The sequence below is a fragment of the Oryzias melastigma genome, linkage group LG12, assembly GCF_002922805.2.
Source record: "Oryzias melastigma strain HK-1 linkage group LG12, ASM292280v2, whole genome shotgun sequence".
NCBI lineage: Eukaryota > Metazoa > Chordata > Actinopteri > Beloniformes > Adrianichthyidae > Oryzias > Oryzias melastigma.
The window spans coordinates 1934161-1940257 of NC_050523.1; the positions used below are offsets into that span (position 1 = coordinate 1934161).

At 42.0% G+C, this 6097-nt stretch overlaps 1 protein-coding gene across 1 annotated transcript in view; it reads left to right on the plus strand.

The window, feature by feature from the left end:
- LOC112163313 (unconventional myosin-XVIIIb) overlaps window positions 1-772 on the plus strand; it is a 33897-nt gene extending 33125 nt beyond the window's left edge. Inside the window, exon 43 of the mRNA XM_036214511.1 lies at window positions 664-772. The gene's annotated coding sequence lies outside the window, so the exon portion shown is untranslated. The remainder of the gene's footprint in view (window positions 1-663) is intronic.
- Window positions 773-6097: the final 5325 nt, after the last annotated feature.

Here is a 6097-nt window from a genome sequence, read left to right on the forward strand (position 1 = left end):
TCCCAGTAAACACTAGTTGTCTTTTACTGGTTGTTTTCACTAACAACCACTAGAGGGCGCTGCATCCGAAGTCCTTACTACTGACAGCAGAAGAAGAAGTGCCGTCCAAAACAAACATGGAAGAGAATCTGATTGTTTTCCTCTTAAACTTTGATATTTTTTTTTACACAGATCAAAGGACTAGTATTACTTTATGGATTTATTTAGCTATGCTGGACTTGGCGGATTTGTTCTGAAACGTCAGACTTTTCTCCTAAAAGTGCGACTCTGGAAAATACGGTAAATTAAATGAGGTCGGCATCTGAAACAAGGAACTATTTTTCACTAAAGATAAAGTTTTGGTCTCACTGATTTAAATATATTAAATATAAAAAGTGATTTTTTTGGTGCTGAACGCTCAGAAAGTTCATCTTTACTACACTCTGATTCCTTATAATATAAAGTAACGACTAAACCACCATTAAATTAGTCAAACGTAGAGAGAAATTCTCTTGAGATTTAGTATTTGTTTGCGTTTCAGGATCTTTAGTTCGTGTTTGCATCATTTTCCTGGATCTAGGAAATGCTGCGTCTCTCAGGATAAACGAACAAAAACTCTTCCCCTGAATCTGTTCCTCGTCCTCATCGCTGTTCTGACCGGCGTCTTCTTTTTTCTCCCATCAGGCTCTCTGTTTCCGTCTCCAGCTGTGATCCTCAAAGACGCCAGCCGAAGCCCCGCCCCTCGCTGCCTTTTCTAATGTTTGTATATGAACACAATAAACTGTTGTCTGTACGTTCTCTGTTCTGTTCATCACGATTCACCTAACTGATGGTTTGAACTCAGAGCAGAAAAAAAGTTTTTTTCACAAATGAAGCTACGAACACGAGAAATGGAGAAGGCAGAAGAACTCTTCAAAATAAAATATTTTCGTAGAAAAAACAGGATTTTAATTTGAAAGGACCTCTGAACTTGACAGATGTTTACTTCTTTTTAAAGCAAAATTTTCCAAAAAAAATACATATATAATAGGCCCCTCCCCCTTTCTGATTTCTAAAGGCTTTCTGTTTATAGAAATAAATACACTGCTCACAAAAATTAAAGGAACACTTTTTTTATTTGGCCTGGGATGAATTGAATTAAACCTGTCTGATCATTTTCTGGTTGGTTAATCAGCTGAGGGCCTCGTTAATCAATTTCAGCTGTATTGGTGTTCATGGAATTAACAACAGGTGCACTTCAGTGGCAACAATTAGAAAACCCTCCAAACAGGACTGGTGTTACTGTGGAGATCATTTCAAGTTTCTCCCTCTTGATCTTTTTTGGCTGGTTTTCCACTCGTGCTGATTTTGTCTTGATAATTATCTCTACTGGCAGTATGAGGAGATTCCTTAACCCTACAGAAGTTGGACAGGTTGTCCAACTTCTCCAGGATGGCACATCCACACGTGCTGCAGCAAGAAGGTTTAATGTGTCTCCCAGCACAATCTCCAGAACATGGAGGAGATTTCAGGAGACTGGTGGTTATTCTGGGAGAGCTGGACAGGGCCGTAGAAGGTCCTCAACCCCTCAGCAGGACCCATACCTGCTCCTTTGTGCAAGGCGGAACAGGCTGAGCACTGCTCGTGCCCTACAGAATGACCTCCAGAGGGCCACTGGTGTGAATGTCTCTACCCAAACAATCAGGAACAGACTTCATGAAGGTGGCCTGAGGGCCCCACGTCCTGTAGTGGGCCCTGTGCTCACTGCCCAGCACCGTGGAGCTCCACTGGCATTTGCTCAAGAACACCAGAATTAGCAAGTTCACCACTGGCGCCCTGTACTTTTGACAGACTAGAGCAGGTTCACCCTGAGCACCTGTGATAGACGTGAAAGAGTCTGGAGAAGACAAGGAGAACGTTATGCTGCCTACAACGTGGTTCAACATGACAGGTTTGGTGGTGGGTCAGTGATGGTCTGGGGAGGCATATCCATGGAGGGACGCACAGACCTCTACTGCCTAGGAAATGGTGCTCTGACTGCCATAAGGTATCCAGATGAAATCCTTGAACCCATTGTCAGACCCTACGCTGGTGCAGTAGGTCCTGGTTTCCTCCTAATGCACGACAATGCCCGGCCTCACGTGTCAAGAGTATGCAGGCAGTACCTGGAGGATGAAGGAATTGAAACAATTGAATGGCCTTCACCATCCCCTGACTTAAACCCAATAGAACATCTCTGGGACATTATGTTTGGGTCCATTAGGCGCCGCCAGGTTGGTCCTCAGACTGTACAACAGCTCAGGGATGCCCTCACACAGATCTGGGAGGAAATGCCACAATTAGGTCGTGTTGGAGTTTAGCTCATATTTTAGCTAACCTAAGTTTTTTGTTTTTTTGGGGGGGGGGCAACTTCGCATTTAGCTAATACTAAAGTTGGCTATCAGCTTCTGCGTTTTCAGCTATCAATTTCAGCATCTTCGTGGGTCAAATTCAGCCTCACTAGCATTATTGCAGGTAATGTTCTGTAGAACTGCCTGAACTCATGAGCAGATCATCCTGTCTGCCTCCATCCTCCACAGAGCTGCATCCTCTCAGCAGATCATCACCTCCTCTCTCCCGTTTGTGTGTGTGTTCTCCACATGAAGAACCTTCACTTAGTTCCAGACAAGCAGGAGTTCTGCTCACTGACCCGAGCTGTTGTCCGGAGCAGCAGAACATCATGCAGGGAAAGCCATGAGCTTGTAGGAGCAGGAGGTGAAGCGTTTCATCCTCTGCACTTTGCTGTGAGCAGCAAACATGGCCGCTGGATCCTTGGATTCCCAGTCAGATGGAGGATGAACGTCCTCTGAGGAACAAACAGATTTTATAGGTTTGATTTAAAATTTCAAATGAGTCTCCTGTCAGTCAAAGATCAGGGTCTCGTTTCACGTTTCATCTTTAGTCCAACAGAGAAGAACGCTGGAGCTGACATGATATCCTGGAGATAAAATCTGAAGACGATGAGGAGCGAGCATCCTCCAAAATAAGGATTTCTGTGTTGTGTCTTATCGTTCTGATCGGAGGAGGAGGAGGGGGAGGAGGAGGAGGAGCGCAGCATCGTCTCCCCCAGCTCAGACCTGCAGACATGCAGGAGGTGCTGATGCTGGAGGAGTTAGTTAAAGATCGACCGCTGCAGGATCGCTTCCAACTGAAAGAAAACACAAAAGAATCTCTTTTATGTCTCAAAAACCACAGTTTTCTGGTGAACCTGAAGGAGAATGTATTATTGATTTGGTTTTTTGTCGACATGAGATGTAAACTCACATGTAAAGAATAACTGAGTTTTTTTAATTCAAATTCTTGTGAATGAGGAGCTGTCAAAAAATGCAGTTTAAAAAAGATCACATTTGTGATGTAATAAATGCACTGGGCGGGGCCACAAGCTCCAGCTCCGCCCCCTTCTGATGCATCCACCTCCAGACGAATAGATCCATCAACGTCTTTGTTTTCCTGGTCTGAGCTGGAATCTGGATCAGAACTTTATGGATGGATAGAAGCGATAAGGAGGGAAAATCGTCCCATTCGTGCTGCTGTGGTTTGTGTGGCCTTAGATTCAGGTTAGATTAATATTGATTTGTTGATTTTCTATCATTATTATTCTTATCATCTGCTATACTGGATGTAACTTACTATTGATGTGGCTGAATTCAGTTTCCATGACATGAATTCCTCGTTGGCCGCTGACTCTGGGAAGGTTTGATGATGACGCTCTGTCCTCCATTTCTATCTACTGTTCTATCATCTATTTTTCATTTGGTTCTCCAAGCCTCTGTTTGGTGCGTTGGACGGCTCCATAATATAATTATAACATAATTATGAATAATAAAAGGCAGGAATATTATTCCAGAATAAATCAACTTAAACCTTAAATAACTTTTAATATTTTACTCTCCATAAAAATATATTTTGTCAAAATTCTACAAGTTAGAAATGAGAACAAGATAACATCGGGTCATTAATAACAGTAAAATAGAATTACCCAGAGGGCCGGATCCGGCCCCCGGGCCTTGACTTTGACTCGTGATCTAACAACAGACTCATGAGTGTTTTCGTAGTTACATCTAGTGGCGTAACTGTAACTAAAAGAAAATGTTTCTTCTTTTGGACGCAGAAAAAGCTGAATCAGACAGAAGTGGATTTGTCGATTCAAAGGTTTGATGAAGCAGCAGAGAAGCAACTTTAGATCACATTTATTTATTCATTTATTGCTGTGAAAGTTTTGCTTGGCTCCATTTTGGAGCCGTCTGAGTCCTCAACCCTGACTGGACTGAGACAGGCTTCATGTCCCCGTTTGAGGCTCCTGCACATACCTGCCATCCTCCTCTTCCTCCCTGTCAGGATGTCGTGATGCATCAGCTGGAGGAGAGACGGCTGCTGCTGCTGCTGCAGCGGCAGCGGCGGCTAATGAGGGGGGGATCAGCCAGAACTCACCGGCAGACATCTGATGGATCAGATTCAGACTCAGAGACGAGTCTGCCTCCATTTCAAACAGTGAAGTGGAGCTGCAGCAGATGAAGATCCTCTGGGGTTTCACATTGATGGATTGCACCTGAGGGCGGCGCCCCCCCTCCCAGAAGGATCCCAAACCTGTGTTCCTCTGCAGATCTCCGTATGTGTCCAGCGGCAGCAGCATCTGCAGCTCCAGAGGCCCCGCCCCCTCCAGGAGTCTGCAGACAGAAAAACAAAGCAGAGATGGAGGAGATGCAGCATCTGCTGCAGGTCAGAGCATCTCTGTGGAGGTGAAGGAAGACTCCCTTCAGCACCGCAGACACATCAAACATCTCAGTCAAAGTCGGACCAATCTGAGTTTTCTGCCACCAAGAACGAGCCGCCATGTTTGCTGCTGATGATAAAGAGAAAAGTTCCTCTCAGGTTTACGGAGGATTCAAATCTTTTTCTGGGTCTAAGATTTCACATCTCATGTATTATAAACTGGTATCATTTTTGATCTAAGAAAAGGAAGAAAAAAAGTCTTAAAGTGTACGACAAACGGTGCCTCTAGTGGTCAGTGTGAGGAAGTGCACTTCAATACGTAGACAAAATCCGAATTCTGAAAACGCTGAAGCTGATAGCTGAAACATTAGTTAAATACCAAATTAGCCTAAAAAACTAAAAAAATACTTAGGTTAGCCAAAACAGCTAGAAAGTTGCAAAAAATTTGCTAAGCTTCAACATAGAAAAAAAAAACTGAAAAAAGCTTATATTAGCCAAAGCAGCATGTAGCTGAAATATTAGCTAAACTCCAAAGTAGCCTAAAAAATCTAAATAAAGTCCGGATCCGGCCCTCCAGATCATTTTAGTTTATTCTTATTAATGACCCGATGTTATCTTGAGCTCATTTCTAACTTGTATCATTTTGACAAAAAATATTTTTATGGAGAGTAAAATATTAAAAGTTATTTAAGGTTTAAGTTGATTTATCTTGGAATAATATTCCTGCCTTTTTATTATTCATAATTATGTTAAAAAGTTACAGTTTTAAAAATTGACATTCTGCTAGCTTTTTGGGCTATTTTGGCATTTACTAAGATTTTTTAGGCTGCTTTTAAGCTTAGGTAATATTTAGGCAACATGCTAGCTTTTTCGCTAATTTAGGCTTTTTTCTGTTTTCTGTTTTTTCTGTTTTGAATTTTGGATATTTTTTCAGCTGTTTGGGCTAACCTGAGGTTTTTTTTTGTTTCGTTTTTTTAGGCTAATTTTAATTTAGCTAATATTTTAGCTAGCTATCAGCATCTTTAGCGACCAAGTTCAGCTTCCAGCATTCACTCTAACATTATCACAGGTAATGTTATATATCTAGTTCATAATTATGTTAAAAAGTTACAGTTTTAAAGTTTTAAAAATGTAGTTTAAGAGTGTTTAATAAATGTTTATCCTGTTCGTCACGTGACCTCAGGTGTGTTTTGGATTTGACCCCCTGTCTGATTCACTTTGACATTCCTACTTTAAACAGACAAGAATTGAGATGAATTCATTTTACCGACGATCCTGCACTTCCACTTCTGAACACTAGGAGGCGGGACTCACAACATCCAACTTCTATCATTGATAAAAATACATTTGTTTGCTGATGACTCTGTAGTTTTTGGACTGCAGAGGA